Source organism: Echinops telfairi, unplaced genomic scaffold (assembly GCF_000313985.2).
Source record: "Echinops telfairi isolate 266 unplaced genomic scaffold, ASM31398v2 ScPeMD7_3509;HRSCAF=4178, whole genome shotgun sequence".
Taxonomy (NCBI): domain Eukaryota; kingdom Metazoa; phylum Chordata; class Mammalia; order Afrosoricida; family Tenrecidae; genus Echinops; species Echinops telfairi.
This window is the reverse complement of record NW_022107407.1, coordinates 12,869,271-12,892,943: the sequence shown is the minus strand read 5'-3', so window position 1 is coordinate 12,892,943 and position 23,673 is coordinate 12,869,271. Positions and strand designations below refer to the sequence as shown.

The 23,673-nt window shown below is 38.7% G+C and overlaps 1 protein-coding gene and 1 pseudogene across 19 annotated transcripts in view; both read right to left on the bottom strand.

The window, feature by feature from the left end:
* MYT1L (myelin transcription factor 1 like) overlaps positions 1 to 23,673 on the bottom strand; it is a 723,101-nt gene that overhangs the window by 361,173 nt on the left and 338,255 nt on the right. For all 19 annotated transcript variants that reach the window (XM_045294233.1, XM_045294236.1, XM_045294234.1 and 16 more), the window contains exon 4: positions 13,546 to 13,693. The gene's annotated coding sequence lies outside the window, so the exon portion shown is untranslated. The remainder of the gene's footprint in view (positions 1 to 13,545; positions 13,694 to 23,673) is intronic.
* LOC101660898 lies at positions 1,878 to 2,620 on the bottom strand (annotated as a pseudogene).

The window sequence follows — 23,673 nt, the reverse complement described above, 5'->3', positions numbered from 1 at the left end:
AACCCAGCATGTAAGATTTATGCAAGAGACTCACATTAACACTAATAAGAGTTATGCATGTAAATCTCCCATGAAACGATGAGGAGATTAGCCTCATCAATCACTGATGCAGATATTACCGTTTCTGGAACAGGCTTCTAGCAGGCAGACTGCGTTGCTGGGATTGATTTTGCCTGCCCTTTCATAAAGTGCTGACCCAGCAGGCCCTGGAACAGAAAGCAGGGCGGGAGAGGGCCAGGGAGAGGAACATCCCCCAGGCAGTGCAGAGGGGATATAAGGGGCTGTGCAAGGACCTTGGATAACTCCAAGATCATCATCAAAGCACCCATCTCCTCATGTCTCCAACACCAGCAGGTGCTTCTTTTTCACCGGGGCCTGCTATCTCTCTGTGTGGGGCACTGATAGCACGCTCTCCATTCCTTTCTATGATGCTTTGCTGCCCGGTTGCTTTTAACCCCTTTAGGGAATACATCTTAAATTTGAATGGAAATATTCATTCTTTCTGACTATAGAGTTTTGTATCTTATTACTCTTTGTAGGCTTACTATAGAGACTTACTATAGTCTCTCCTTCTATTTTTAAAATCATTTTATTGGGGGCTTGTACAGCTCTTATCACAATCCATATATACATCCATTGCATCAAGCACTTTGCACATTTGTTGCCCTCATCATTCTCAAAACATTTGCTTTCTACTTGAGCCCTGGGTATCAGCTTCTCATTTTCCCCCCTCCCTCTCCCCCTCCCTCATGAACCCTTGATATATTATAAATTATTATTATTTTATGAACATAGTCTCTTCATAAGTATTTAGTGACTACAACCTAAATAATTAATTTAAAAAGAGGAATATGCATATATCTTGCACAATATTCTCATTTATCAAAGGGTATTTCTCTGTGTCATTTCCCAGAAGCAAATAAACTGTTTCCAAACTCTTCTAATATTTTCCTGTGACAAGCCTGTGTGCTATAAACATATTTTTATTCAACATAAAAATGGTAACAATGTACATATGGTTTTGCACCCTGAAATTTTCATTTAACAATGTATAGTGGACTAGGTAAATATGGGAGCCTTGGTGGAGTGGTGTTATGCACTGGCTGTGAATTGAAAGACCAGCAGTTCAAAACCACCAGCCACTCTGCAGGAGAAAAGACTTTTTACTCCCGCAAACCATTGAGGTTTGGGAAGCTCTCAGTCCTACCCAGTCCTATGCATTGCTCTGAGTCATCAGCGATTCAAACCAAGCAGCGAGTTTGGTTTGCTTTGTGTTAAGTCAATCAAAGCCTCTGCTATGGAGTCAATGATGAGTAATATCAAGCTTATATAGGAGTTCTGAGATCGTAAATCTTTTCTGTTTTATTAGTTGTGCAGCCCTTTATTAACAACTAAAATAGAAGGTATCTGTTGTACAACACGTGTAATAATCAACTATCACTGGAAATTTATTATATTTTAATTCAGATCACTTATAAATGCCATTTCTTTATTAAAAGCTTCCACTCATTTCTTTGTTTGTTTGCAAACAATTTGCAAAACTATTCTGAAAGTGGAATATATATATACAAAAGTTGGCAAGGAGTGCAAGAGTTTCAACAACCTGCCACAGTTGGGCGTTTACACTGCCATCTTTTTTGAGCCAAATATTGTTATGCCAGCCTTCCTTCCACTGCCCTAAACAACGAAGCATTTTTAAAATGAGCTGAAATTATGTAGTTGCAGGACTACACCTACTATAAAAGAAGAGAAGAAAGGTTCTATTAGGTTGAGGTTTCAGCATGCCCCCATAGCAGAAAGAGCATCTTTGTAAGGGCGAGCCTGCGACCCGGGTGGGTGTGAACATGTGCAGCTGGCGTCCTGGAGGTGTCAGAGCATCAGTGGATCGGGAGTGCTCCAGCTGCTTAGCTCGCTGCACTCTCTGACCAGCTTCTACACTGGCTTGACTGGGCCCAATGCACAGAGGAAAAGCTCAGATGCATGCCTTTCTTCTGGAGCTCCATGATAGCATTTAAAATCACCCTAAAGGAATGTGTTTCTCATATTGTATTTTGGTATTTCTTCAAGTCATTTCCAAAAGATATGGGGCCCAATTGTTCTGCCATATGGATGTCCATTTGATCTAGATGTTCAATGGACCTATAAATCTCCCCTGGGGTTCATCAGAGTAACTGTAATGGAATCTTTGACCCAAGTGGCAGAAATCAGAAGAAACCACCAGGAGATGAGTAGGATCCGCTAGTTATACACTGACGAGTTTTATGAATTCCTGTTATTGTGACTCACTCAGAGATCCAACCAGTACAGAAATAATGGTAAGCTCCTCCTTACGGCTTTCCATGGCTTTGGATGTATAAGGAAAAGGCACTTCAATGCTGTGTTCATCTTCATCTATCTGCAGAGACATGCATTCACACATTCCTGTTTTCCATATTTCTCTGTAAATTTTTTGGTCCATAGAAGGTCATACAGAAGTTTTCTGTTTATATCCACACTGGAAAGTGCACATCTAGAGAGGGGCACATGCTCAGAAGGCCTAAGGATGAAAATTTTTTTCTAAGCATAATAGATGGATCCACTTGTTTGTAAACATGGGCAGCACAAGACCCACAGTACGTATATCCTGCCTGGGGTGCAATAATGGCTCAAGCGAGGTCATTTTGTTGACTGTACTCATGAAAGTCAACATTCTAGTTGTAAATTCAGCTGAGGTCCTGAGGCTGTGTACCAGCTGTCTTTGTGACCGGCTTCCCAGCAGACCACTTGGTTGGACATCTTAGTGCCTGTGCCCATCCCCACCCTGGGATGGGCCCACGGCCCCACCCTAGCCATTCCTCATCCTGTGGGCTGCAAGGGTGACAAGGTTATTGGCAAAAAACAGATAGGTCAGACCCGAGACTATAAATCTTTATGGGAGCAGAGAGTCATCTTTTCTCAAGGAACAGCTGGTGGGTTTGAATCATTGACCTTGCAGTTAGCAGCCTATGACCCACGATACTTCCATGTCTCTCTCTCAAAAAACTCCGTTGGGAAGAGCTTTCATAGGATGCATTTTTTTTCCCCACTAGATATGATTATTTTCATATTTTACACTGACCGCTGTCTCCCTTCACCCATGTTTCTGTTGTTCACCCCCCTGGGGTGAGGGTGGGGGGTTCATTGCAGTTGGTTGCCCTTTCTTCCCCTCCTCCCCCCACCTTCCTCCCTACCTTCCTGATATCACTACTCGCATTTCTCTTCCGAAGGGGTTTATCTGACCTGGATTCTGTGTGTCCTGAGCTCTTCTCTGTACCAGTGAACATGCTCTGGTCTAGCCCGCAGTGAAAGGCAGGACTGGGGTTATGATAGTGGGGTGAGGAAGCTTCAAGGAACCAGAGGAACATTGTGTGTTGCATCAGTGCTATACTGGATCCTGGCTGACTCATCCTTCTTTCGGACCCTTCTGTGAGGTGATGTCCTATTGTCTACAGATGCATTTTGGGTTTCTACTCCGACCCCCCTCAGCCTTGTTTTTGTGTGTGATCGCTGATTAAAGAGAGCAGCGTGCAGCTGTGAATTTTTTTCCCTGCTCAGGAAAATATGCTGCAGAATCTGTTGTGATGTTGAACACAGCTTATAAGGACAGTACGATGGGAAAAACTCAAGTGTACAACTGGTTTTTTTGTTTCAATAAAGGTGAAGTGTTGATTGATGACAAGCCTTGCTCTGGATATCTGTGTATACACTTCCTGAATGGATTGAAATGTTGACAAAATTTGTGCACTCATGCTTGAGGACCAACTTGATGAGATGGGGAAGTTATCTGGACTATTTTGGAGCTCGATTCACCAAATTTTAATGAAATATTTGAGAATGAGAAGGTTCACTGCAAAATGTGTGCTGGACTTCTGACTGACCAGGAAAAACACAGTTGTGTGGAAACGTGCCTGGCTTTGAAAGAACAGCTCTGAAGTGACCCAGATTCCAAGGTCATTACTGATGATGAGACATGGTGCTATTCTTACGACCCCCAAAAGCAAACATCTATCAAACCAGTGGAAGATGCCATTGTCACCTCATCCCCCAAAAGCTCATCATGTGAAATCAAAGATCAAGACGATGCTCATTTCTTTTTTTTTTTGATGTGAGGGGGATAGTGCATTTGGAGTTTGTTCCACCATGTCAGACTGTTAATCAAACTTTCTATTTAGAGGTTCTGAAAAGTTGTGTTAGTGTGTGTGATTAAAAAAGGCCTGATTTGTGGCAGTCTGGGGAGTGATTTTGCCATCACATAAAACACCTGCTCATGCCGCTATCTCAGTGTGTCAGTTTTTGGCAAAAAATAACATGCCGCTTTTGCTCTACACACCTTACTCGCTTGACCTCGCTCTGTGTGACTCCTTTTTGTTTCTGTTAATGAAGAGAGGCATGAAAGGAAAGCGAGTTGACTATGTAGAAGAGGTGAAGAAAATAACAAGGGAGGTGTTGTCAGCCATCCAAACACACGAGTTTGAAAAAATGCTTCCAAGAATGGAATCGCAGATTTGATGAATGGATTAAGTGTCATGGGAAGTGCTTTGAAGGTGCTAAAGTTGTTTTGTAACAAAAAAATAAATACAGAGCTTTGAAAAAAAAGTTCTGGTATTCACACACACACACACACACACACACACTACCTATACACACTACATATAGGCACACATTTCTTTGCATAAATATAACAAGCACATTCATTTCTCTCACAATTCTCAAAATTAGATACTTCTGCTATGATTATTGTGGACACACGAGAACCCAAGGCAACAGATGTCAAGCAGTTTGCGTGTGGGGTGGAGCCAGGATCTGAATCAAGCAATAGGCTTCAGAGGCCTCTTTCCTAACACCTGCACTGGATGCTGTTTACCATTTACCGCTAGTAACTTTGCTCAAGTGGGTTCGTGTGCTCAATATCTAGTAGTATAGTTACTAACACAAATGGCATGTGCAGTTTTAATTTCATTATTTTCATTAAATTGCCCTCCATAGAGGTGGAAATAATTTCCAATTCAATCAACAATGCACAGGAATGTCTCTAACCCACATGTTCAGAAATACTATTACTTCAGTCTTTTATGGTACAACTGATAATGTAAACAATGCTATGGCATATAGTTTTAATTTTAATAAATTAGATAATGAAGTTGTGCATCTTTTCAAATATGAAAGTATTTGTATTGTCTATGAACAATTTTCCTAGATCCTTTGCCTACTTTTAGCTAATGTTTTTGTTTATGTGTTAAATTTAATAAGGTAATAAGCCATTCATAAAGGGGCAATTGGCTGCAAAATGACAGGTTGGTGACTCAAGCTCTCATTGTTTTGTGGGGGAAAGGATGCATGTTTCCATAAAGACCACTGCCTTGGAAACCCTCTGGGGCAGTTTCCCCAGTTTCATAGGTTCACTATGCGTCCCAATCACATCTAAAGCAATGAGGTTTTTGTCTTTGTTTTTGTGTTTGAATAAGCCATTTACTCCACTCATTATAAGTTTTATTTGGCTATATAACACTAAAGAAATGCACAACAAAATTTTCCATCTTTTCACGGTCTTAAATGTATTCATTTCACTTCAAATTATCTTTTAAATTTAAAATTCTTTCCTGGTCCTACATATGTTATTGATTATGCTTTGGAAAATGTCTATTAATTTCTACCTTCATATTTAAAAATTATTCATGAAAGCAACCCTATGAGCTACAGGCTAATATGATTTTTAGCCTGGTCAAATTAGAAGATATTCATAGGCTAAAGAAAATGGGACATTTGAGGATAATAATTTCACTCTGCCTCCCCTAAATTTTATTGCTGAAGGATATTCTAGAACCTGTGTGACTTCATGAGAAATCTCAAAATGTGTGGCAAAAGAGCATGCATCAGTAAACATGTGTTCTTTGGACAGATATTTTATAAGGTTTAGCATATGAATACAGTTACATGTCTTGATAGAACATTACAACTTTAACACATTATTTTTTTAAACAAAAATTTACCTAACTACTTATAGAAGACAGTTACCAAAGATATCTGAAAAAGGGCTTAAGTGGAAAATACTACTAGAGAATATTTTGAATCTGCAAACTTAATAATAATAGTGGATCTTAATCAATAAATAAGTAAATGTGTCATGCAAAATTAAATGCAACAAATAAGGTAAATTATTATTAAGGAGTAAATATGAAAATGATATAAAATTACTAAGCTTAACCCACAGCAATAGTATCTACACCAAATGAAGGCCACAAGACAGTTTTCTTAACAGTCATGGATTTCTAATAGGAGAAGTTTGAATGGGGAATCCAGAGTGGATATTAAAAAACTGCTTAGCTAATATAAAAATAACTGTCTCTCCCTCTCACTGCCATCAAGTTGATTCTGATTCAGAACCACCCATGGTGTCATGTAGTTCATCTCAATATGGAGTCCGAGTGGCGCTGTCAGATGAGTGTTGAACTGCTAACTACAAGGTTTGCAGTTCAAATTCACCAGATGCTCTGAGGGAGAAAGATGTAGCTGTTTGTTCCGATAATGATTTAAAGCCTGGGGAACCATAGAGAGGGTCACTGTGAGTTGGAATTGACTCTAAGCCAGTGGCTTGAGTAGTAATCCATCTCAATTGTCTTTGTCCTCGTCCTTTGAGGCTATTTCACACAAAAAGAAACAAAAAATGATGTTCCCCAAAGGCATACAGACAGTTATTGGCAATGACTCAAATCTAACAGAATTTTTATCTACTTTAAAATAAACTTGTAACAATGGGTTAACAAACGTAAATTTATAAAGTTGGACCTATTCCAGCAAATTCTTCCTCATGGACACAGGATATTTTTTTTTCAATAGTTCCCACTGAATACAATTCATGAAGTTTTTTGGGAAACAGTTATTGATTTTATTTTAAGTAAAGTCTTTAGCATGGGAATTGAATGCAGAGTGTGATTTTTCTCTTTGGGCTCTAGTTCAGAGGAAATTGGATTTCCTAGAGTGCCAGCTGCAGAGACACCACAGGTGTTCATGGCTCAGCAATCACAGTGGCTAATTGGGACACACTAGGACAAAAAATGCCCTAAATCTAAATCTTGTTTGATGGCATTTTTATTTCTCCCATAAGAGCAGGCCAAAAAGTCCTCCTTAACAGGGATGCTACAGGAAACTAGATGTTGTAGAAGCCAGAAAATATGGCATGTGGGGGTTTGGAGAATCGCAGGAAGAGGAAGAAGTGAGAGTTATTGAAGGGAAAGGATTTAGGGGTGTGTGCAACCGTTGCTGCTTAGCAACGGTACTTGGTACTAAGGGCCCCTCATTGCCATTGAGTCCCTTCTGCAGAATCCCGTAGGGCAGTTTCTGAGGCTGTAAGTTTTTACAGGAGCAGAAAGCTTCATGTTTATCTTATGGAGCACCCAGTGGATTTGAACTGCTGACCCTGTGATTAACAGCTCAACGAGTAAGCCACTACACTATGAGGGTTCTTTAAGGGGCCTTACATGTCTACATTTAAGTGATAATGTAAAGAGTGGGGCAAAAGCAATATGAGAATCTATATTTGAAAAACTGCATAACAGTAAATAAAATTCAAATCAATTAAATATAATAATGCTAGACATTAAAGATAGGCGTCTCTGGGTGGTAGAAACAATTAACTTCCAGGCTACTAACCTAAAGGTTGGCTTTGAAATCCCCAAAGGCACCATGGAAGAAAGGGCTGACAATCTAATTTGAAAGGTCACAACCATGATAACCTTATAGCAAGCAGTTCTACCATGAAACATGTGGGGTTGCCATGAATTACAATCAACATATTGGTCACTGATATTGTTCTAGGTAGTCCGGCAGAAAAGGTGATTGGCAAATAAATGAAAGTCTCTTACTTTTAGGAGTAAGAGACCTTAACAGAATTTTAAACTACATCTGGTGGTGCAGGGGTTAAAGTACTTGACTGTGAACCAAATGATCAGCAGTTCAAACCATAAATCACTCCATGGGAGAAAGATGTGGTAGTTTGCTCTGTCAAGATCTGTGACCTTGAAAACCCTGTAGGGAAGGTCTGCTCTATGGGTCTCTGTGGGTCAGAAACCACCCTTCATGTGTCACTTTGTCATACTGTGGTGGCCTATTTATCACTGCAATGCTGGAAGGTAGGCCCTTGCCATTGGCATTCCAAATGCCAGCAAAGTCACCCATGATGAACAGGGGTCAGCAGATGTTCTAGACAAAGAGAGGAGTAGGAAAGAATGAGCTGAGTAAGAGAGATCAGGTGGTCCACTCCTGAGGGATTAATCACTGGAAATCAACGTACAGCAGCACAACTCTCTCTGACATAATTCCCTAAGATCAGCCACCGATACTGAAAGGCACTCAAAATATGACTGCGGAAGAGCTGCCTCCTCGATGTAGAGTTGACTTTAATGATGTAGACCGAGCACCGCGTCTGGGACCTTCGACTGTGGATGGGACATGACTCAAAATGAGAAGAAATAACAGCAAACATTCCTTAATTTTCAGAATGTGGAATGAATGAAGCATGGCTCTAGAAGAGGTGGAAGTCTTTAAACATAAAATGCCATGCATGGAGACTAATTTGAGGCATTAGTGAGCTGAAATGGACTGGTATTGACCATTTTGACGTGGACAATTACATAGTTTACTACACAAGGAATAATAAATTCAAGAGAAATGGTATCCCATTTAAGCTCAAAATGAACATTTCAAGAGCTATCTTGAAGTCCAATACTGTATATTATAGAATCAGATCTTTATGTCTACAAAGAAATCCAGTTAAAAGAACTGTTATCCAAATTTATACAACAATCTTTAAAGCTAGTGATAAAGAAACTGAAGAATTCTACCATCTTCCTCGGTCTAAAACTGATCAAACATGCAATCAAGATACATTGGTAATTAGTGGTTGGAATGTGAAAGTTAGAAACAAAGATTAGTAATTAGAAAAAGCTGGCTTTGATGAGAGGAATAAAGCTCAAGATCTTAAGATAAAATTTTACAGGTACTTCTTCACTGTAAATTATTTTTTTAAAAAACAACATAAATGGAGACTATAAAATGGACATCACCAAATAGAATAAGAATCCAATTGACTACATTGGTGGGAAGAGACCATGAAGATGCTCAATATCATCAGCCAACCAAGGCCAGAGGCCTGTGGTTGATACAGACCATCAATTCAGATTAAAGTAGAAGAAAAAAAATTAAACATTCACAAGCGTCAAATACAATCTTGCGCATGTTGTTGTTAGGTGGCACAACCTGGTCCTGCATCATCCTCACCATTGTTGTTAGTGTTAGCCTATTGTTGCAGTAATTCTGTCAATCCATCATTGTAATGATCCATTTTTTGCATACACCACCTGAATTGGAGACAATCTCAAAAATATATTTGAAGTATTGAATACCAATGACCTATTGAACACTAAGATGAGACAAGTTATAAGATGACATCAAGAAAATCATACATGAAAAAGCAGAGGGTCACTAAATTGAAAGTACAGACTGAAAGGGATGCCAGAAGAAACCTTGAAATTACCTCTTGAATACAGAAGAGCTAAAGAAGACGAGAGAAAGATGAAGACGAGGAGCTGGACAGAAAATTTCACTTGGCAGCTAGATAAGGCAAAGCATGATAATAAAATGTGCCAACATCTGGGATTCGAGAACCAGAGAGGAAGAACACATTCAGCATATCTCATGCTGAAAGAATTTAAAACAACAACAATAACAATCCACAAGGCCTCAGATCACGTTTAACTAATTTTATGAGCCAAATACTGAATTATACAGGAAACATCAAAGAAGATTAAAGGAATACACAGAGTGATGTACCAATAAGAATTGGTTGACATTTCCAAAGGTAGCATACGATTAAGAACCAATGGCATTAAAAGAAGTTCCAAATGCATTCAAGGTGTTAGCCATCAGCAAGGCTCCAGAAAGCAACAGATTCAACCAACTGATGCAGTGCTGACAGCAGCCATTCATCAATGCCAAGAAATATAGAAGACAGCTCTCTGGACAACCCCACTGGAAAAGCTCCATATGTGTGCCCATTATGAGGAAAAGTGAACCAGCTGAATGTGAAAATTATCAAACAATATCATTCATATAACATGCAAGTAAAATTTTGCTCAAGGCAATTAACCATTGAATTCAATTTTTACATAGTACATGGACGAGGAAGTTGCGGGAACTCAAGCTGTATTCAAGATACAACATGGAAGGAGGGATATTTTGGGCGACACCAGCTGCATCGTGACGGAAGGCAGAGAATACCAGACAACTGTTGACTTGTGTGCTCATTGACCATGCAAAGGCATTTGATAGTATACATCCTAAAAAACGATGGATAATCTTTTAAAAACGGAGGATTCTAGAACAGGTAATTGTACATACACTGAACCTGAGCATATATCCAGAGGCAGTACTTTGAACAGAACAAGAAATACTCTGTGGTTTAAAATCAGAAAAAAAAATGTGTTTGGGTTGTATCCTTTCACTGTACTTATTCAATCTGTATGCTGAGCCAAGAACTTGAGGTAAATGAAGTTAGATACTGCAACAGAATGGGAGGAAGGCTCCTTACCAGGCAGTAATGTGCTGAAAGTGAGGACGGCTTGAAGGACTTTCTGAGGAAGATCAAAGACTTCAGAATGGATTGCAGCTCTGTGAATGAGCCCAAATCCTCACAGCTAGACCCATAGACGAGAAAACAATAGTGGTGGTGGTGCAAAACTGGGCAGAGCTTCCTTCTGAGGGGGAGCCCACTTGATGGCACTCCACAGCAAGATGAGTCAGACTGGACTCAGTGGCAAGTAGTTTATGCAGCTGTGATATTCTGTTGATTATCTGCTCTATGTGAATGTAATGAAATAAAAGTATGCCTCATAAAGTACACATACTCATTTTACAAATGAAAACCTTAATCCAGAAGTTAACCTCCTTGCAGTTTTAGCGTCAACCGGTACCTATCATGTGATTGCATTCCTTCTATCATTAGAATTTGTTTTTCTCCTATCTAGCTAGTCATTAACCAGAAGGACGAATTTTTCACAATCTAATTCGAGGGCCACCTATTTGACCTCTCTAAACATAGTTAAAATTTCTTCTGTGCTTTCCTATATCATCTTTAAACATAAGAGGATTTTTAAAATTGTATTTGGTAAAGGTTTACAGAGCAGTTCAGTTTTTCTGATCAACAATCATACATATTTTGTTCCATGTCATTGATTTCAATCCCTACAATGTAACATCCCTCATCGCACTTCCTCCTGAATCCCCGTTTCCATCCCTCCTTTCCTCACTCTGAACGGTGTCCTTGGCAAATTCTGCCTTTCTAAATCATCTTATGCAGATCTCTGCTGATTCAGGATTAGGATCAAATAAAACCCAGGAAATATGGTTGACTCTGAAGGTAGGCAAGAAGAATACAAATTTTGCATGGAAGGAAATAATTTACCAGCTGCATAGTTTCAAGGTCTTTACCATGCCTTTGTTTAAGTTAATATTTGAGCTCTTTGGGGGAAATTACTGCATCTTACTCATTTTTACATCTTCAGAGACTAGAAGAGTGCCCGGCATGAGATCAGTGTCCAACACTGTTGAAAGAGTGATAATTGTTGAAAAAAGAATGAGACACAAATGCATCCTTTGGTATCAGTGAGAGAAAAAGATAGTGAACAAAGGATTTTGTCTGAGTGTGTGATTTTTTTAATAAATAATATTGTGTTTTAGAGTCAACTTTTGAGCATTTATTTTAGGCAAGGACTTTTACACGAAATTTGAAGGTTACTTGGGGTTAGGGATTCCCCCCCCCCCCCCAATCTGCTGTTGTTAGATGCTGGCAAGGTGATTCTGGCTCATAGCAACCCTGTGATCCAGAGAACCAAACACTACATAATGCGGCACTGTTCTCTCAAGTGTGATATTTGAACCCATTATGGCAACCCATGTGTTCATCTACTTCTTTGAGCATCTTCCTTTTTTAACTGACTGTACCATCCTTTTCCAAGAGGTTGTCTCTTTTGGAGGCCCCCTGGTAGCGTAGTGATTACACACTGACTGCCAACCTTAGTTCAAAACCACCAGCCCCTCTGGGGGAGAAAGATGAGACTTTCCATTCCTGTTGAGTTAAAATCTCAGAAACTCACAAAGGCAGTTCTACTCTGTCCTGTAGGGCCACTATGAGTTGGAATTAATTTGATGGCAGTGAATTTGGCTTTGAGTCTGTTTGATAACATGTCTAAATTATGAAAGCGATGTTTCACCATGCTTGCTTCTAAGGAGCACTCTGGCTGTACTTATCCCAAGACAGATTTGTCTTCAGTGAAGAAGTCATTGGTCAAAGGGATTATGTGGAACCTTCCGTACCTCTGCTGACTTTCTCCCTAAGGCAACTGAGAGAGAATGAAAGCCTTTACTATGCTCGGTTTTAAGAAACTAAAAAGATCACATCTTCACCCTGGGGTAGATTTAGGAAAGCTTTATGTTCAACATTATTTTACATCAGGATTGTATAAAATATATTTTATAGTTAAAAATATATTGTTCACAGTCACACTCAGAAAAGTTAAGTAAGAAATATTGACTTTTTTTTCCAACTCGGGTTAAGAAAGAGATAACTTAAGGTAATGGTACATGCTCACATTGGAAATTCATTACTTTTCAATATGCATAATTCTGTTTATATTGGATTAAGACATTTAGACACAACTTTTAGTTTTACAAGGAGCATGGCTCTCAAGATCCAGGATGATACTGAGGGACGTTAATCAACAGTAACTGACAACAACCTATGAGAGCCGTGGGCAATGTAAATGAGCCCTAATTAAAAACCTGCTTAATTTCCTTAAAGATAAAAGGTCCCTAAATAGAATTAATAGTGGAAATAAGGATCAGATTATAAAGAGCTTTGCACAAAGAAGCTTCTCTAGAAAGGCTGAAGGGTGAACAAGCCCTATTAATATGGTTAGATAATTATTTTTTTGTAATGTGGTAATTGGATAATAGAAGGTGTACTGCTGTGGCTTGTTGAGTCAATTTTGACTCAAAATCTACCATAGAAGACAGCAGCACTACACAATGAATTATAATTTGAATGTTGATATGTAATTTAAGTGTTTTCTAGGCTATAATCTTTAGGGGAGCAAAGAACCAGATCTCTTCTCCAAAGAACAGCTGTTCGGTTTGAATTATCGATCTTTTAGATGAGTACCACCCACTCCGACAAACTGATTATTATGGTGTCTCTACTGATGCTTGTCATAAGGGATTCTTAATAAGAAGCTACCTGACTCTATTTCTTTAGCAACAGATTATAAAATTTAACTTTATATTGAATTTACTTATTAAAATCTCAGGGTATTATTTTCTTTGTTAAATATAATAGCCTACATTCACAAAATTCTTTTCATGCTTCTAATGGTAATGGCACATGCTCAAAATTACTCTAAAATATGAAAAAAGATAGTTGAAGGTAATATAAAAATATTTGCATTTGAAGCACAAAATCTATCATAAAATTATTACCTTTATGTAGCTCCTTGGATATCCATATGTCTACAAGACCAAGTGGAATCTTTCTTGACAGAATTTTGTTGATAATTTTAGAGAGAGAAACACTTGATTTGATTCAATAACTACATTTTCCTCTCTTCTCTCACCAGATGTAGTCACTCTAGAGAAGAATAAAAAAGTGGAGTAGTGAGGTTTATATTCATAATGAAGCAAAATTTCAACATGACATAGATAATTATCAAGGTATTTTTTCCTTTCTACTTGAGTGAAACAGGGTAATAATAATACAGGTGAATTCTCAGACAGTGGGGAAAGAATTAAAGAGGGACAATGGGATTAATGGGGGTGCTGAATATGACAAACAATTGATATCTGACAAATAATTCCTTATATACAAAATTCTTTCATAAAAGGAGTATAGTGAAGAAACAATATGGTGCCTGGCTCTCAGAAACAATAGCATCCGGGATCTTAAAGGCTCATTTTTAAATAAGCAGCCATCAAAGGGAAGTGTCATCTAAGTCTACATGGAAGAAGCACACCAGTCTGTGTGATCCAAGGATTGTAAATAATAAAATCCTAATCCGAAGGAAGGAATGACGTCATAGCTTAAATTGTGAAACCCAGTTTTCAGAGGGCTATGGGTCCCTGATGGTGCAGAGCTTATATTTTGAGTTGCCATCCACATGTCTGATAGTTCAAAACCACCTGCAGCTCTACAGGAGAAAGACTTGCCTTTCTTGTAAACAGTTCCTGTCTTAGAAATGCACAGGGGAATCACTGTGAGTCAGCGTTGACTTAGTGATGGTGTGTATGGATGACAGTGAAAGCCAAACCAATTTGTGGGTTCACAAATGGATTCAGCCTCCATTGAATTCCTCTGACCACAGTCGAGGTATGGGAATAGCAGCCTTGCTATCAGAAAGAGAGCACAGTAAAGTCAATTGTGGCAGATGCAGTTAAGTTAAAATGTAATACCTTATCATTTGATCTTCCTTTTAACCCATTTTAAAGTTGCTTCAGTTTTTAATATTATTTTTGTTTTATTTTCTACTGAAGTTTTTCTCTGCTTTCTTTGGTCAATATCTTTGTTTGCTTGCTTCCTGTTTGCGTTTTGTATAATTTTCTGTATTTGAAATCCAGGATAGGTAAATCTATACAGAGAGTAACTGGACTAATAACTACGTAAAGGCATGAAACAGGAGGATGGGGGAAATGGGGAACTAGCAAAAAAGAGTCTGAGAGGAAAATGTTTTGAAGTTGATGGTGGTGATGATTGCACTAAATATGATTTAATCATTCAATTGTATGATATGTGAAGTATATGCAAATACAACTATTTAAAAATCACCTCAGAAATGGATTAAATTACTGTTTGCAATGTAGAAAGTATGTAAAATTAAAGCACATTCCTATAGAATTAAGTAAAAGAATTACTGTAGTGAGTAAGTCTAAAGGGTATTAAGGACACATGAAGTACTTAGAGACCAGTAACAGTGAATAGTACTGGGAAGCAGATAGATCTCCGTGTGTATCTTACACAACGTGGATCAGTCGATACCCACCATCGTTGAGTGGATTTCGACTGACTGCAACCAAGAAGGACAGAGGAAGACTGTTCCCTTGGTTTCTGTGGCTGTAACTCTTTACAGGATCAGTTTACCACAAATTCTTCTTCTGTGGAGTGGCTGGTGGGTAAGACACCCACGTAACCACTGAAACACCATGGCTCCTCACAAGAGATCGCCATAGTGTTTTTTATTTTTGTCCTTCTCAGTTAAAAAGACAGTCAATAAGCTGCAGTCATTTCCATCTAAAAAATTTTACTAGAGCATATCATTCACCAGTTAAGAAAATACAAAATACAAACTATGTCTTATTTCAAATATCAATTTTAAAAATTATGTTTTTATAAGTAAACATAAACATCAAAATACACGTTCAAAATTGAGTTTATGTATAATCTCCGATAATTAATACTTATGTAGTAGGCACAGTGACTATAAAAGAGCAAAGATGTTACTGTGAGGACTAAAGTCCACCTGTCCCAAGCTATGTGTTCTCCATCATCTCATCTGCGTGTTAAAAGCTGGGCAACAATGAAGGGAGGTTAGAACAAAATTGCTTCATTTGAACTATGGTATTGATGAAGACTACTGATAGTACAGCAGATTGTCAGAAGAACAAACAAATCTCTCTTGAAGGAGGTACAGCCAGAATGGGGAGACTTTGAAGCCACAATGGGGAGACTTAGTCTCCCATACTTTGGACATGTTATCCAGAATAAATAGCCCCTAGAGAATGATGTCATGCTTGGTAGTGTGAAAGGATCAGTGAAAAATAGGAAGATCTTCAAGGAGGTGGACTGACCCTGTGATTGCAACAATGGGCTGAAAGAACATAACAATCAAGGGCCAGGTACATGGGGTCTCTAAGAGTTGGTACCATTTGAAGGAACTTATTCTCAAAGAATGTTGATTGTGCTCCAGAGCAAAGAGGTCACTCTGAGGACTGAGTTGTGTCTGATGCAAGCCAAGGTATTTTTAATCATCTCATGCATGTGAAAGCTGGTAGAGAAACAAGAAGATTAGAACAGTTAGTGCATTTGAATCCCCGTGCTGCAAAAAATATTGACTATCATATGGATTGTCATAAGAATCAACACATTTATTTTGGAAGAAGTGCAACCCTATAGGATAGAGTAGAACGCCACATGATTTTGGAAGCTGTAGATCTTTATTATGGGAGACAACTGTCTTATCTTTCTTCGGTGAAATAGCTGCTATGCTAGACCAACTGACCTTTCAACTAGCAACCCCAAAGCCACTGCATAAACAGAGCTCCTTAAAATAAGTTAGGGTGCCTTCATAGAATTCTCTGAAAGGACCCATTCTCTCAAAGGAGTGTGCTGTATACCGATTTCTTTACTAGTACACTTGACTTTGATTGTGAGATCTTTAAGGACAGGGACTATTGGATTCTCATCTACAGGCCTGGAAGTACTGAAGACATAAAATTACTAAATATATCAAGTAAGCCATAGAAATATTAAAGAAACAAACAGCTCCACCCATCATCTCTTGGCTGACACATTAAGTAATATGGCAGTGAGGAAAGACTAGAGTTTTCTGCAACAACTAGTAACCGGGTTTAGTTTAGAACCATTGGGTTCTCTTTCCCAAGTACTCAAATAATTAATTTTAATATAGATGATAAAGCAGTGATTTTAAGTAACAATATTTTAATGGTTGTATCATAAAATGTTCATACCTTAATCGTTATTAGCATGTTTAATAAGGGAAAGGACAGGTTTTCGTTTTCCCTAATTGAATGATGGGTTAAGGATTAAGAGATGACAAGAAGCAGAGTGAAACCCTCTAGAGGTGTGAACTCATTTAATGTAAATCTTAATCCATTTTAAAAATTAGTTATATTAGTTAAAGGCATAATTTTTAAAAATCAGTCACGTTTGGTCTTCAAAACAATTATATATTAAGACATAGGCTGAAAGTTAACAATGCATTTGGTTACTCAATAATAGACATACATTGATATTTGGTTTGGAATTTGGAGGTAAGGAAAACGCTTGTTATTTTTTCCCACTATTTCTCTTCATTTCTCAAATTAAGAAGTAGAAAAGAATATTTCAGCCAGATATTTGTGAGCATTTCTCCATATATAATGCATTTAAAGTGGTAGTGTTACTTAGTACACATATATATAAACTACTTTGGCTGCACTTTTTATTCTATATTGTTTTTTTTTTTAACATTTAAAAAAAATTCAAGGATATAATCATCTTTAATTGAAGAGGACCTTAGGGCCGGCCCCTCACTGACCCGCAGCACTGCAGGGGACAGCCCTGGAGACACAGTGCGGAAATTGTCGGTCTCACCACCCATACCAGGGCAAAACAGGAAAGGAACACAACAGAGCAGCAGGGGAAGCAAAGCACTGAAGTCCCCGAGGAATCCTGAAAATAGACTTAAGACTCAGAAGGCAGGGCTTGGCACCCTGTCAGACTCCATCAGAAAACATACATCAGAGTCAGCAGAGAGACCTGGAACTATTTATAGCTCCTCCCGCTTTTTTAGTTCATCTTTTAAAAAATGTCTATCTATGAAAGATAGGCAAAATAACAATCCCAAGGAGAAGACAATGGGACTGACAGTTTTGGGGGACAGGGGAGTAGCTGGGGTAGGGGAAAGGGAGGGGATAGCCAACAAAACCAGGGACAAGGGAACAACAAGAGATTCTCAAATCCATGGTAGGGAGAAATGTAGAATGCCTGGTCAGGTTTGATCAAGTACAATGTAGCTGAGAGGAATTACTGAAAGCCGAATGAGGGTCGAACATGATAGTGGGACAGGAGGAAAGTAAAAGGAAATAGAGGAAAGAACTTGAAGCCAAAAGGCATTTTTAGAGATATTATATTTAGATAGGTAAACATATCAATTTATAATTATGGGGATATAGGTCTATGTACATAGACTTATATGTTAAGTGTCAAGGTAGTAGACATAATCGAGCCTCTCCTCAAGTCCTCCCTCCATGCAAGAACACTTTGTTCTAATAACCTGGCATTGCGTGATGCTCACCTTCCCAACATGATCATTGAAGTCAAATGGGTGCATAAGCATATGTGGTGAAGAATACTGATGGTGCCTGGCTATTAAAAGATATAGCATCTGGGGTCTTAAAGGATTGAAGTTAAGCAAGCAACTATCTAGCAAGGAAGCAAAATAAGCCTACACGGAAGAAGCACACCAGCCTGTGTGATCATGAGTTGTCAATGGATCAGGTATCAGGCATCAGAAGACCACAAACACACAATCATATCAATGAAAACAAGAGGGGTTGGAGTGGAGATATCTGTAGACAATTGGACATCCCCTCACAGAAGGGTCACAAGGCAGGAGGAACAAGCCAGTTAGGGTGCAGTATAGCACTGATGAAGCACACGACATTCCTCTAGTTTTTAATGCTTCCTCTCTTCCACTATCATGACCCCAGTACTACATTATAAATCTGGTTAGACTGGAGCCTGTACACTAGGACAGATAAGAGCTTTCAACACACAGAATCCAGAACAGATAAACTCCTCAGGAACAATAAAGGGAGTAGTGATACTATGAGGATAGAGGGAAGGTTGGGGAGGGAACTGATCACAATTATCGATGTATTAGCAACCCCCCTCCCAGGATGACAAACAACAGAAATGTGGGTAAAGGGAGACAGATAACGTTGTAAATTGTGAAAATAGTAATAATTTATAATTTATCCAGGGTTCACAAGGGTGGGAGGGTGGGAAAGGGAGGGAAAAATAGGAACTGATACCAAGGGCTCAAGTAGAAAAGAAAATGTTTTGAAAATGATGACAACAACATATGCACAAATGTGCTTGATAAAATTGATTGTTATAAGATCTGTAAGAGTCCCCATAAAATTATTTATCAAAGAAAAAGAAATTTACTCACATGACTGTAACTTGTGACACTGGTGCAGATAATTTTGAGGCACATTTGTTTTTTGCTAATTTAAATTTTATTTCAGTTTTCCTTATGCTTCTTGTTTTTATTACCGGTTTAATATGAATATATGGCTTGGATAGTATGTGGCTGTGCACGATAACTATTTTAAAACTGTGACCAGCCTGGCTAGAAGAGCTACAGTATTCTGTGCAGTTTGGCATGCAACTGAGGGACCAGGTCTGAGTATGCGCACCTGAGCTGAGCAACCACCTGCACTAGCAGGAAATAGATCCCAATATTGAAAGTCTTTGTTAACATTTACTCCCATTCGGCCACTTCTAAAGTCATGGATGACCTACTAGAAAAGACTATTATCAAGAAAGGAGCCTTTGACTCTCACCACTGGTCCTGAGGAGTTCGTCTGTCCTGGATTCCCTATGTTTCCAGGTCCTGTCTGTGCCAGTGTGCATCCTCTGGTCTGGCCAGATTTGTAGGGTAGAGTCGGAATCATGATAGTGGGGGGTGGGGGGTGGCGGGGGGCAGAGGAGCATTTAAGAACTAGAGGAAGGAGGTCGGGGAAAATGTCGACTAGATAGGACTCACCCGTCCGGAGCTCCTGCTGCCAGACCAGAAAATTGGTAGGTCTGGCTAGACCAGAGGATGTGCATTGGTGCAGGTGGCAACTGGAAACACAGGGAATCCAGGACAGATGATCCCTTCAGGACCAGTGGTGAGAGTGGCGATACCGGGAGGGTGGAGGGAATGTGGGGTGGAGGGTGGAGGGAATGTAAAAGGGGGAACCAATTACAAGAATCTCCGCATAACCTCCTCCCAGGGGATGGACACAGAAAAGTGGGTGAGGGGAGGCATCGGACAGTGTAACATATGAAAAAATAATAATAATTCATGAATTATGAAGGGTTCATGAGGGAGTGGGAAGTGGGGAGGGAGGGGGGAAATGAGAAGCCAATATTAAGGGCTCAAGTAGAAGAAGGCAAATGTTTTGAGAATGATGACAATAAATGTACAAATGTGCTTGACACAATGGATGTATGTATGGATTGTGATAAGAGTTGTATGAGCCCTCAATAAAATGATTAAAACAAAAGGTAAACATAAAAAAAAAGAAATGAGCGTTTGCAGGTTTCAAATGTGTTTATTACCAGAGATAAGGAGAGGATAATGTAAATTGAAGAACTTTAATTGCTTCTTTATGCCAAAGACAAAATGTGTGACTGCATGTTCTTTTATTGCCTCTTCCTGACCTGCAATTTACCCAATGCACCCTGAGCTATCTGGGTTCCAGGAAACACTTCATAATGAATTCCAGAAATGGAGAAAGTCAGTCACTAGCCCCCAGATGGTTTGTGGTCTGACAAGTTGCAATTATCCACCATAATAATGAACAGCAAGAGGTATAGCTTTTAAAATATATATGTTCATCAAACCTTTGCATGTGCATCGTTTGAGTCAATTAGCTATATGTGGCTTATTATGAAAAAGTGACCCACCGCTAGCTCCCCCATTGTTTCCAACTTTCCAGAAGAAGAGACTTGCAGGTCCCCATTCTTCAACAAATGAGCATTGCATCACCAGTACATGACTTCTAATCACAAAGCACTTCTCTGTTACTATCGCACTAAGGAGGAGGTCTGGTATCACAGTGATTAAGCTCTCCAATTTCCCTCGTCTATGCAGCACTGGGCAGGACAAAAGAGCTGGTGATTTGCTCTCCGCAACATTGCAGACTAGGAACCCTAAGGGGCACGGGGGTCACTGTGAGTTACAGTCGACAGCATACAACAACAACATCACAACGAGGAAGTAAGGACCCTGAACATTTTCACACGCATGCGCGCACACACACACTCATGCTCTTAGTCACCCCTCTTTCTTACATATTTTATACACCCAATGTAGTGCCATTTTACTAAATCATTGTGTATTTTTTTCATTATTTTAACTGTGAAAATACTATTGCCAGATAAAGCATATGTTGAACTACGATTACATCTCCATGTCTGCATCATTTCCCCTTCTTAAAATTAATCATCGCCTTGTGCACTGGCATACTTTTCTGTGTACATGTCATAAATCTATTCCCAAACTTCTCCCAACAAGCAACTATACACCAATTGTATGCTCTTGAGGAAGCTCTTGGTGTGCTGCAGCATGGCTGGGACGGGTTCCACTCTGGGCTTGCTGGGTGGCTTGCTTTAATCTCCTTTCGTGTCACCGCAGGATCACCGTCCCTTATTTCTTGTCACATATCTACTGTTCACTCCAGCTCACGTAGTTTCCTTTCTTCAGTTACTTCCTTTTTTGGTGAAAGATATCATCCTATAACTTATGAAGAGAAAATTCTAGGCACATAATTTCCTTGACTATTTGCATATCTTAAAACGTCTGCTTTTGCTCTAACACCTAATTGACATTTGGATGAGAGGAAAATAATCTGCTTCAGAAATAACTCTATTTTAAGATTTTTAAAGAAAATATGAAACTGTGATTTACCTGTTGCGGGCTCTATATGAATCATTTTCTCTAGATTCCCCATATCCAGAAGTTATTGGGATTTTCTGTTATTTCCTAATGCCTTGATATTTCACAATGATGTGTGAGTGTGTGGCTTTACTTTTCTTCATCATTTTGGACACTCTTTGGATCTTTCAGGAAAATTTTCTTGGCTTATCTTTTGAATAATTCCTTCTTTTCTATTTCCTCTGTTCTCTCTTTCTGGAATGTTTATTATTAAGGTGACGGGATTTCTGGACAAATCTTCCCGTGTTATCTTTTGTATTTTTCTTTCTTTGTCTGTGTATTCTACTATAATGCTCCCTTCAGATTACATTTTCACACTTCTCTTGAGCAATTGTTCTTTCTTGCCCTTTACAGAAACATTTGCTTTTTTTACGCATGATGTTCTTGATGTCATCCCACAACTTGCCATGTCTTCTATCATGTGTTTTAAATGAATCACACCTGTTCTTGAGATGTTCTCTGAAGGCAAGTGGTATGTGAGCAAGGTTACAATTTGGTTCTTGTGGATTTGTTTGAATTCTCTTCAACTTTGACCCAAAGTTAAATATGAAAAATGATGGCCAGTTACAAGGTTGTTTCCTGGACTCATTATGGCTGATGGTTTTGAAATTCTCCATCATTTCTTCAAAAGATGGAGTAAATTTGACTCCTTACTGATATCCACATGGATAGTTGTGGTTTATGCTTTTAAAAACATGCATGTGCTGTGAAGAAGTTGCTGCTCTTGAAAAAGTCTATCATAAGATCTCCAGCTTCATTTCTATCTCCAAGGTCATATTTTCTAAATTCTTATCTTTCCTTTTTCTTTTTAACTTCTGCATGCCAATCATCAGTAATTATCAATGCATCTTGACCATATCCTTAATCAATTTCACCTTAAAGAAGGTTTTTTAGAATTCTTTCATTCTTCTTTAGTGGGTGGTGCATACATTTGAATAAGATTTGTATTAAGTGAACTTTCTTGTAGGCTTAAAGATATTATCATATACAGCATTGTACTTCAAGACAGATCTTTACATGTCCCTCTGACAATGAACGCAGTGCCATTCCTCTTGAATTTGTCATTTCGGGCATAGTAAACTGTATGAGTGTCTGTCTCCAAATTGCCAAGACCAGTTCAGTCCCGATCATTAATGCCCTGGATATCAACCTTTGTGTGTCCCATTTCAATTTGTGCATTTCCAGTGTTTCTGCATTCCTACCTACAATACATTCCCGTTATTAATGGATATTTAGAGCTATTTCTTCCCATTGAGAGCTATGCCAGATTTGTCACTGAAGGTCCTAAAAGGGTTGCTCTATCCATAACATTAGAAGCCCTGGTGATGTAGCACTTATCTGTTGGGCTGCAATCTGCATGGTTGGTAGTTTGAAACCACCAGCAGCTCCTGGGGAGAAAGACAGGGCTTTCTACTCCTGTGAACAGTCACAGTCTTGGAAATCAACAGCCGGGTCACTATGAGTCAGAATTGACTCGATGGTAGTGAGCATTCACATGATTAAAATTGACTCTACTTTGAGTCATATTTTGAATGCCTTCCAGCCTCATCTTCTGGTAGTATTTCAGAAGATGTTGTATTGCTATTTATTAGGTGTTCAGTGTCTCATTCTCCAAAAGTGGATTGCTATTTCCTCTCCCTAGCCTTAGTTCTTAGTCTGAAAGCTCAGCTTAAACCTTTCACCATAGGTGACCCTCCTGGTATTTGAAATATTAGTAACATAGCTTCCAGAATCACAATAGCTTTGCCACAGTTTGACAAACAATCATCCAACAGACAATACTGAGCTTTTCTCTTATGTCTTTCCACAGATGTTGCTGATTTTATTCCTATGTGAATAATTTCTGATATAGACAAAATTTTAATTTTCTTAGAGTATATGTTCAAAATTAATGTTACATAATTATAAAAATATTGAGATGTAATCCCAGAATAGTTTAATTTTCTTAGTAAATAAAAAAATCTATGAAATAAATATAAATGTGTGATTAACAATCTGCAGGTTTTTTTTGTTTTGTTTTTTTACATTTTATTAGGGGCTCATATAACTGTTATCCCAATCCATACACACATCAATTGTGTAAAGCGCATTTGTACATCGTTTCTCAAAACATTTTCTCTCCACTTAA